Consider the following 11,208-nt stretch of genomic DNA (forward strand, 5'->3'; position numbering starts at 1 on the left):
TCAGCAGAGGAATAGCTGGATCAAATGGCACTTCTAATCCTAGTTGTTTGAGGTATCTCCATATAGATTTCCACAGTAGTTGCACCAGTCTGCACTCCCACCAATGGAGAAGGGTTCCTTTCTCCCCACAACCCAGCCAGCATTTGTTATTGATTGAATTCTTGATAGCAGCCATTCTTTGTGGGGTGAGGCAGAATCTCAGCATTGTTTTCATCTATATCTATTAAATGATGAGAGATGCTGAACATTTTTCCACATGTTTATTTGCTACTTCTACTCCTTTGTCTGACAAATGTCTGTTCATTTTAGATGTCCAGTTTTGAATCAGGTCTTTATATTTGGGGGATCTGTTTTTTTAGTTCTTTATATATTCTAGATAGTAGACCTTTGTCTGAGGAACAGCTGGTAAAATTTTTTTCCCACATTTTAGTTTGGCTCTTAGTTGTGTTGGTGATTTCTTTTGCAGTGCAGAAGCTTTTTAGTAGGATGAGATCCCAGTTGCTGATTCTTTGTGCTAGTTCCATGCTACTGAGGATTTGTTCATGAAGTCTTTTCCTATCCCATTGTCTTTGAGAGTTCTGCTTAACTTATCTTCCAGCAAGTTGAGTGTTTCTGTTTTAATATTTAGATCTTTAAACCACTTGGATTTTAGTTTACTGCATCCTGAAAGATAGGGATCTAGTTTTAATCTTTGGCAGATTGAAACCCAGTTTTTCCAACACCATTTATTGAAGAGGCTATCTTTCCTCCACTGAGGATAACTGTCTCCTTTGTCAAGATGAGGTAGCTAAGTACGTCTGGAGTTGATTTTGCATCTTCTAATCTACTCCACTGATCCTTGGGTCTGAGTCTTTATCGGTCCCATGGTATTTTTATCACAGTGGCTTTGTAATATAATTTCATGTTGGGGATTGTGATATCCCCTGTCATGTCTCTCTTACCTAGAATTGCTTTTGCTATTCTAGGTCTCTTCTGGTTCTAAATGAATTTTTGGATTGTTTTCTCTAGTTCTGTGAAATATACTGTTGGGATTTCCATCAGGATTGTTGAATCTGTATAGCAGCTTTGGAAGTATGGCCATTTTCACTATATTGATTCTCCCTACCCAGGAACAGGAGATGTATCTCCATTTTCTTATATCCTCTTCAATCTCTTTTTACAGACTGCTGTAGTTTTCAGTATAGAGGTCTTTTGCTTCCTTCATTAGATTGATTCCTAGATATTTCATTTTTTATGCCATTGTGAAATGAATTGTTTTCTTAATTCTCTCTCAGTGAGTCTGTTATTTGTATATTTGTGTACTTTTGAGTGTTGTGCTTGTATCCAGCTACCCTACTGAATCTGTCAATTAAGCCTAGAAGTCTTTTCGTGGAGTTTTTTGTGTCTTCTATGCAGCAAATAATGAAATTTTAACTTCTTCCTTTCCTATCTTTATTCCTTTTATTTTTTTTCTCCTGTCTAATTGCTGTGGCTAATGTTTCCAAAACTATATTTAACAGGAGTGGTGATAGTGGACATTCTTGTCTTGTTCCTGATTTTAGCATGAAGGTTTTCAGTTTTTCACCATTTAGTGTGATGTTGACTGTTGGTTTTTCATAGATAGCCTTTATCAGGTTGAGATAAAGACCCTTTATTCCAATTTTCTGTAGGGTTTTTATTGCGAATGTGTGTTGAGTTTTGTTGAATGCTTTTCCTGCATCTATTAAGATGATCATATGGTTTTTCTCCTTGACTCTGTTAATATAGTGTATTAAATTTATTGATTTATGTATGTGAACCGTCCTTGCATCCCTGAGATAAATCTGACTTGGTGAGAGTGTATGATCTTCTTGATGACCCTTTGTATTCTGTTTACCAATAGTTTATTGAGGATTTTTGCATTTATATTTATTATTGCGCTTGGTCTGTAGTTCTCTTTTTTGGTTGGGTCTTTCTCTTCTTTTCAAATCAAAGTAACACTTTCTTCCAGGAATGAATTTGGAGGTAATGCTTTTCCTTCAATTTCATTGGAGAGTTTAAAGAGTAGTAGCAATAGTTCTCCTCTAAATGCCTTGTACCTTTGCTACTTTTACTCCTTTGTCTGACAAATGTCTGTTCATTTTAGATGAACATTAGGACCTGGGCTTTTCTTTGTTGGCAAAATTTTAATTATCTTTTCAATTTCACTGATAGTAATTGGGGTGTTTAGAATTTTTATATCTTCTCCATTCAACTTTGGTAATTCATATGTATCTAGGAATCTGTCAATTTCTTCTGTTCTCCATTTTATTAGATAGAGTACAGGTTCTCAGAGTTGGTATTGCTGATCTTCTGGATTTCTGCTGGATCTCACCTTTTTCATTTCTAATTGCATAGATTTGAGCCTTTTCTTCCCTTTTATTGATAAGGTTGGCTAAGGATTTATTGATTTTATTTATCTTTCAAAAAACCAACTCTTTGATTCATAAATTTTATGTATCATTCTGTTAGACTCCGTTACATTGATTTCTGGTATGATCTGTATAATTTCTTTCCTTGTATGAGCTTTGGGTTTGTCTTGCTCTTCTTTTTCTAGTAGCTTAAGGTTTAGCGTTAGGTTATTTATTTGAGCTCTCTCTGTTTTCCTAGTATGGGCATTCACTGCTATGAATTTCCCTCAAGGAACTGCTTCATTGTGTACACAAATTCCTGTACATTGTCATGGCATTATCATTTGAGAGTAGAAACTCTCTTTTTTAATATCTTCTGTGACCCATTGATTGTTCAGGAGAGTGTTGTTCAATTTTCATATGTTTGTGGGGTTCTTTTGGTTTCTTATACGCTATTAATCTCCAATTTTATTGCATTATGGTCTGATAATATACAGGGGGTAACTTCAATTCCTTTGCATTTATTTAAACATGTTCTATGAGCTAGCATGTGGTGTATTTTGGAGAATGACCCAGGCGCAGCTGAAAAGAATGTGCATTTTGATTTTGTGGGGTGGAATACTCTGTAGACATCTATTAAGACCATTTGTTCAGAAGCTTGTTTCAGTTCTAGTATTTCATTGTTGATTTTTTTGTCTAGATGATCTATTTCTGACAATGGGGTATTGAGGTCCCCCACTACAATTCTATTGGTGCTTATTTGGCTTTTCATGTCATTAATATTTGTTTTGTATAGTTGGGGGCATTAGTATTTGGTGCATATATATTTATGGTTGTCATCTCTTCCTTTTGGACTGTTCCCTTACCAAGGATGTACAAACCTTTTTTGTTTCTCTTATTTAGTTTTGGTTTAAAATCTACTTTGTATGTAAATAAGATTGCTACCCCTGCTTTTTCTGGCTCCTGTTGCATGGAGAACTGTTTTCCATCCTTTTACTTTCAGTCTATGAATTTCTTTTTGAGCTAGGTGCATTTCTTATACAGGATATTGTTGGATTTTGCTTTTGAATCCATTCTGCCAGTCTATTTCTTTTGATTGGTGAATTGAGGCCATTAACATTGATGGTTATAACTGATGTGTAGTGACTTATTTTTGTCATGTTATTTTCCTGTTGTTGGCTCTTTTGTTTTTTATTTTTCCCCCTCTACCTTTAATTTCTTGCCTTTCCAGTTGGATTTTTTTCTGTTGGGCCTCGTGAAGTTGTGACTTTCTTTGTCTTTTTCTAGGATTTTTGTTTAGAATTGTTTGGAGTGCTGATTTGGTAATCATGAAGTTTCTCAGGTGTTCTTTTTTATTTAATCATCTCATTTCCCCATCAATTTAGAAAGATAGTTTTGCAGAATATACAAGCCTAGGTTTGAGGTTGTCTTCTTTTAGGTCTTAAAATACCTCACCCAGGCTCTCCTAGACTTGAGAGTTTGTTTTGAAAGTCTGTTGTGGTGCTGATGGGCTTTCCTTTGTGTGTGATATGTTCCTTTTCTCTAACTGCTTGTAGTATTTTGATCTGCTGTTGGGTTTCTGGGATCTTGATTATTATATGTCTACGTGTAGATTATTTGATTATGGCTAGTTGGAGTTGTATATGCCTCACTTATCTGTATGTTAAATTCTTTTGCTCTGTTTGGGAAATTTTCTCTCAGTAATTCTGTGAAGTTATTTTTATGTCATTTGTACTTTCTTTTGCTTTTTCACTTATTTCCATCAGTCTTATATTATATTATTCTTCTTTGCATCATCTAGGACATGCTGGAGGGATTTCTCACAGTCCCTTACTATTTTTGAGAGACTCTCTTTTCATGGTCACTGACTGCAATCCTATCTCCTATGTCTAATATTCTGTCTTCACATTGGCACATTCTGCTGTGAATTCTTTCAATAGAATTTTTAATCTTCTGGATATCTGTTTGAATCTGTTTCATGGATTCCATTTCTTTCCTGTGTTGGGCATTCATGGTTTCCATTTCTTTCTTATGCTGATCATTCATGGCTTCTTTCATGGTCCTGAGCTCATCTATTTTTTTGTTTTATCTGTTTCTTCTCTAGAGTCTCTAATCATGTCTTTCATTGAGCTCACCATCTCTGTAGTTATCTGGGAAATTATTTCTGTTTTGATTTTTTCTAGCATCCCATTAAACTGTTTTGTTACTTCTTTTGGGAGCAGTTCAGGGTGTCCAGGTGGTTGATTATCAGATTTTCCCACCTCATTTTCCACAGAATTTGCCTTTGGTGAGCTGGAAGTCTGGGTTTGCACCTTGATTAGGTGTCTTCTCATTTCTATTTTTGTTGTTGATACTGATTCTGGTTTAATTCCTGGATTGATATTTCAATCTTGCTGATTGTAAGTATCTTTGTAGTTTGTATTTAGAACCCTTATGGAAGGATTGCTTCTTGGAGGTGTCTTGCAGATATAGCTGTTTTTCAGATTTTGAGTCTATAATGACTCTTAGAGGATCTCATTTTCAGTATACCAGGAAGGACAATTGATTAGATCAATCACACCTTAACCTAAACGATACAATCAGCAACAGCAATAGAATCAAGCATAGCTTAGAAAATGACAATTTGTGGTAGCTATCAATCTATCACCCTTAACCATGTGAATTAAACAAAAATTGAGGGCCAGACCAAAATATTGTTTACAGAGAACAAACTTTTCAATACAGCAACTTTACCCTTCAGGATCAGGAATTAGAAGGAGTTTGGGAGGGAGGGATAAATCAGTAGAAGGATTGGAAAGGTTAGAAGTGAGGCCAAAGGACACAGGAAGATCATGAAAACTCCAGGAAACTGTTGAATACAAGAGGAAAAGACAAAATGAGAAAACAAAGACAAGAACAGAACAACCTAACAGCAATAAGGAAGCTAGAAACTATGTTCACTTTCCTTTAAAACTAATGACAATCTAGAAAAGGAAAAAGAGGGAAGATAAGAAAAAGAGAGAAAGAAGTCTGAATTAGGACAGGAACAGAAACAAAAAGGGAGAGAGATGAAAAAGATGGCAGAGACAGAGACACAGAGAGAGAGACAGAGAGAGAGACAGAGAGAGACACAGAGAGAAGAAAAAATAAAGAGTAGAAAAATAAAAAGAAAAAAACATAAACAGTTTGAAAAGAGGAAAAAATAATTAAAATAAAAAATAAAAGTAAAAGGGCTGGGATTTAGCTCAGTGGGGTTCTGCTACCTGCCTTGGAAGTACAAGGTCTTGAATTCAATCACTGGTACCAAAAAAAACAAAAACAAAAACAAAAACAAACACCCCCCCCCAAAAAACAACAAAAGAACTTTGAACATAAAAAATAAAAATAAAGGGCCTCCTTCAGGTTATGTCTGTGCTGTCACAATAGACAATGTGGGTAGCAGTGTACAGATCTAAATCAGTTATTCTCAGCAAGCAAGATTTAAATCTGTATTCATTTATTGAGTAAACATTTATTGTACTCACTGGCTGAATTATACTAGGTATCAGGAATATAAAATTAAATTAGATGGAATTTAAATTGTTTCAATCTTTCCTGCTTTTTCATCAGTCCTCTGAAAGTTTAATGCAGCTGTCCCAGATGCTCCTTCTTTTTCTTTGGTTTGGGATAGAATGGGGGTAGGACTAGTGAGATTGCCTGTCTCTGAAATGGCCTAATGATGTTCCAGCAAAGAGAACAGGATACTTTGTTGATAATTTAGGAGTCAGCAGCAGAGATGAAGAGAAGGAGAGAGGAGAGTATGAGAGGAGAGGGGATGGAAAGCTTGTTCTTGAAGGCTCTATTTCAAAGGTTGCCTTAGAAGCCTGGTAGGACTAGTTATTCTTTTTCAAAGTTACACTACCACAGTCAAGGATATTTGATCAGTGGCTGCATCAGTTGGGACTGTAGTAGCAAATAGATGATACACTGAACTGGTCCATTGAAAAGAATTTAATGAATGAAAAATTTCTAGAGGCATAGGCAGGGCTAAGGAAATCAGCAAGGAATGGGGAAACACAGAGTGTAGCAATAGAGAGTACCTTCTGATTAAAACCAGACAATCCCACTGAGGTGTGACTTGGAGTCCGTGTGTTAGCTGAGGGCTCAAGCATCTGAGTATATGGTGCATCAGTCCTTACTTGCTGGAACACCTACAGGTATCATTAAACCAATTTTACAGTTGAGGCATATTTTTGTCTAATACCATATACCCACTAAGTGGCAGAACTGAGATTTAAACTCAGATATATCTAAATCTAAATGAATTTTTTTTTCTAACCAAGGCCAGCATCCTTCATTCAAGGCTGTTAGAGATGGGATGAGCATCACCCTTTCCTGTCCCTTTTATGAGGAAGGAAAAACCTCTTTAGACACCTCCAGTAGACTTTTAAATTTATTTTTTACTTGGTAGAATTGTGTTACATGGTCCCCTTACATGGCTCCTTCCCACACTCCCTACAACTGCAGTGCAGGCTATTTTCAGTCTGTTTGCTGATGCCATAGTAGACTACGACAAACTGGATAATTTATAAAGAAGAGAAGTTTATTTCTCATAGCTCTGAAAGCTGAGAAGTCCAAGACCAAAGTGATGACATCTATTCAAAGCCTTCTTGTGATGTCAAAATACGGCAGAAGATATGGAGCAGGGGAGAAAGGGAGAGAACAGAGAGAGAGAGAGAGAGAGAGAGAGAGAGAGAGAGAGAGATGAGAGAGAGAAAGTTTTCCTTCTATTATAACTAATCTGCTCCCCTGATAATGATGCTCTCATATCCTAGTCACTTCTTAAAGGTTCCTCCTCTTTTTCTTTGCTTATTTGTTTTTAAATAAGTACTGGAGATTGAACCCAAGGTCTTGTCATTCTAGGCAAGTGCTCTATCATTGAGCTATGCCCCAGACTTAAAATCTTCCTCTTAATGCCATCATGATAGCAATTAAATTTCAATATAAGGTGTGGAGGTGACACTAGAGCCACAGAAGCTGCAAAGATAAGTGTGTGGCTTTCTATCCTGTTCAGTGGACACTGACAAGGAAATACAGAATTGGGAAGGAGTCTTGGGTCAATGAATTATTGGCTGATTATTTTTTTTACTGCAGTTGTTGTGGTACATTTATTCATTGGAATGAATGATTAATGTAAGATAACTTACTCTCAGTGTTTCAAAAGTGATAGCGTATGTCTGATCTATTATGTATTGATTTTACATTTTAATTCTGAATGCATTTTCATTTCTGTTGTCTGAGTTTATAAAGAGCACTTCATCAGAAAGCCGTGGGTGCCAATAATAATGATGCCTATGGTTCCGGGATCGGAGATCAAGAATGGCAAGACCTGAGCTCACTCCCTGTCATATAGCAGGCATTCAGCAAATAGTGACTGCTGTGCTTTGAATGATTGTCTGCTCCCAATTCATGTTGAGATTTAGTTGCCATTGTAATAATATTAAAAGATGGGATTGTTAAGAAAGAGCTAATTGGGTCAGGAGGGTTTTCACCTTTATGGGTGAATTAAGGAGAATTATAAAAGGTCTCCAGGTTATGAGCTCAGTATCTTGCTCTCTCTTGGCCTCTTTGCTTTTCCACCATATGTTGTCTTTTGCCACGTTATGAAGAAGATCCTTGCTTGATGCTCATACCTTGATACTGGACTTTCCACATCCAGATCATGAAAAATAAATTTCTATTGTTTATAAATTACCCAGTCAGTGGTAGGTATAAGAGCACAAAATATACAGTAATCTATTTCCATCACAATGTATATTATAATTAGTCATCATTTCTACCTTCAGATAAGATGTCTATGATAAAGTTATTTGAAGGAAGCAGCTGGGTTTGCAGATATTGTTGACAGGTGGGGTTTTAAACCCTGGTTTAAGACAAGGGGTGGATAGATGCTTACTTGGCTAAGGGACAGGGTGGGTGGAGAGGCAGAATACATTTGCTCAGAGCTGGCTAACAAAAAGGCAGAGTGCTTTAAACTGAATGGGGAAGGAGACAGAAAACCACAACTAGAGGTAAATTAGTCAAATCAGTTCTAAAAAACAGAAGATTTTTTAATTACAAGAAGGGAAAATTGTAACATGCTCCCCACTGCCCTCTCTTTTGACTGACCTTCTTGTATTACAATCGTGTCATTTACGTTGCCTCATAAACACAGTGTCAGAAAGCTAAGCATCGGTTTAATATTCCCAAAGGTAATGGAAATAGATTACAGACCCAGAGATAGTATCAGATCCAAATGGTGGCTTAGATGAGGAAGAGCTGCTCTCCAGAGCCTCATGGGAGGTCTATGGAACCAATAAGAATACTGATTAAGTAACTTTTACTGTGTTCTTGGCACTGTTTTAAATATTGCACTTAGATTATTTCATTTAATCTTCAAAACAGCTCTCTATGGTAGATGCCATTACCATCCTTGTTTTAAACAGTTGAGGAAACTGAAGAAGCATTAGGAGGTTAAGGTCACACAGTTCATAGTGTTATAAACTCAACTGCTCCACTCTGGAAGTCAGCCCAATTCCCATATCTACATAAGTAAATTGTGTTGGTTTAAACTAATTTCTTTCTTTGATTGGTTTACTATACTAGTAATCAGGGATAAGGTGTGTGTAATGTGTGTTAGTTTTGGGGAATATCTGATTCTATTATAGATGAATACATTTTTAAAACACAAGATTTGAGGTATGTTAGGTATAGATAAGCAGTAGGTAAGTAGAGCATGTGTGGCTTAAACATAGATAGGAAGGTATAAAATTACCAAAAGATACCTAATATCCATAAAACCCTGGGTACTAAATATTCTTAAATACTAAATATATAGACACCAAATGCAAAGGCAGAACATTATATTCAGGTAACACTTGATGAATACATGTGATTTGTGAGACCTAGTTCTTAGCACTCATATGTCCTCTCCCCAAGGAACACATAAACGAATTGGCTAACTGCTAAGCTGCAACTGAATCTCTCCAATGAAGCTAGTGTGTGCCAGGGGCACCTTCTCTCCAGGGTTCTCTTGATTTGGAAAAATATAACTCTTGACCTGTTGGATGTCAAATGTGCCAAGTTCATGGTTTCACAATATCAAAGAATGAAGTCGTAAACTAAAGGAAGAGGTTAGGAGAATTTGACTGGAAGTGAGAGAAGAATAGCTCTTGGATTTCTGGAGTGGGTGGGCACCAATGATCTTTATCAGGTGTAATTTACACAGCAAAATTACGTACCAATAAACTCAATTAAAAAAATTACAATGTGGGTCAAAGTACAGTGAACCTATAGGATTACAAGTACAGTCGTTAGGCTAATATTGATCCAACAGGGGAACAAGTCACATAACAAGGGTGTCACGCGCCATTATTTCCGGGTTCTTCATGCCCTACATGAATCCCGGGCTTGAGTCCGCCGGTGACGGTGGTTTGCGCTTGCGCAGATGAGGCGCTTGGCTCGTCAGAATGATGCAGGCTGGCATTGACCAATAGAAACAGTCCACGACGCCCGAGTGGATATAAAAGCAGGCTTGCATCCGGCTCGGGGTCTTTCCGCCATTGAAGATTGTAGAAGAAACTCCAATAAAGCGTGCATCAGAAGAATCCTGAGTGTTGCGTGCTCCTTGCTGGCGAGGTGCGCGTGACAAGTGGTGCCGAAACCTGGGAGCGACGACCATCATGGCCGGCATCAGCGGAGACCCCTGACTTCAGGAGGATTCAGAACTGAGACGCAGGAGGGGAGGATCCACCAACTTTCCAAGAGGTACGCTGTCTGGTGTGGGCGGGTGTTTCAATTTGTTTACTCCAAAAGGTTTAAACTGGCAGTAAATCAAAGGTAAATAACTTTGTTGGTCACCCACTTTAGTAGATAAGGGAGAAATGGGCAATTCAACTTCGCAATCACTGGTCTATGCCTTACAAAGCCTTTTGAAGGAAAGGGAGTTAAAAATATCGGAGAAAATTTTAAGAAGGTTTCTAAAGGAAGTGGATCGAGCGGCACCCTGGTTCAGCGGTACCGGGTCACTCACGATCCCATCCTGGGAAAAATTAGGAAAAGACCTCCAGCGAGAGAAAGATAAGAATACCTTAAGACCGGGGGGTTTACCAGTGTGGAAGATGATTAGAGCCTGTTTGGAGGATAAATGCTGCAATGATAAGGTGCGGGAGGGACAAAAATTGTTCAGGGAGCATCAAGACAGTGTATCAGAAACGGAGAGCGAAGAAAGAAGTAAGTCTAGACAAAAACGGACAACAACGGGAGCTCAAGAAGAAGGGAGCCAAATTTCCGGCCCTATTGAGGCCTCAACGGGCCTCTACCCTGCCCTAGATGAACTAAAAAGATTAACATTAGCAGAAAAGGAAAGTAATTCGGAGGGCTCCTCGGAGGACTCCGAGACCGCGTCGGAGTCCTCAGGGGAGCCGCCCGAAGAAGAGGAAGTAGTAAGATAATTCAATTGGCCAAAACCATCTGAGTGCACTCGTTAAAATTGTCTTATATGTTTGTCTGTCTTAAGTGTTATATGTTTGTCTGTCTTAAATGTTCAAAGATGTTTGTATGTTCTTGATCAGAATGACGTCAAATGCAAGTGGATTGTTGGTTTCTACAACCTGGCTTTATAGGATCAAATAAAAAACTTAAAAGATATTTAAATACAACCTTCAAGTTTGGATATGCTCCTGTTGGTGAATAAAGAAGCAGCTGCTCAGAAAGTTTATTCTGATCTTTGTTCACTAATGGGAGCCACCAATATAATTTTTTATAGCCTTATAAAAAGACACATCTTGTTAAATATGTTGTTGGGAATATTGTTGGTTATCAAAGGTCTGAATTATAAATATGTTTCTGATGGTTATTTTCT

This window comes from Fukomys damarensis, unplaced genomic scaffold (assembly GCF_012274545.1).
Source record: "Fukomys damarensis isolate Sample0158 unplaced genomic scaffold, DMR_v1.0_HiC HiC_scaffold_5, whole genome shotgun sequence".
Classification (NCBI taxonomy): Eukaryota; Metazoa; Chordata; class Mammalia; order Rodentia; family Bathyergidae; genus Fukomys; species Fukomys damarensis.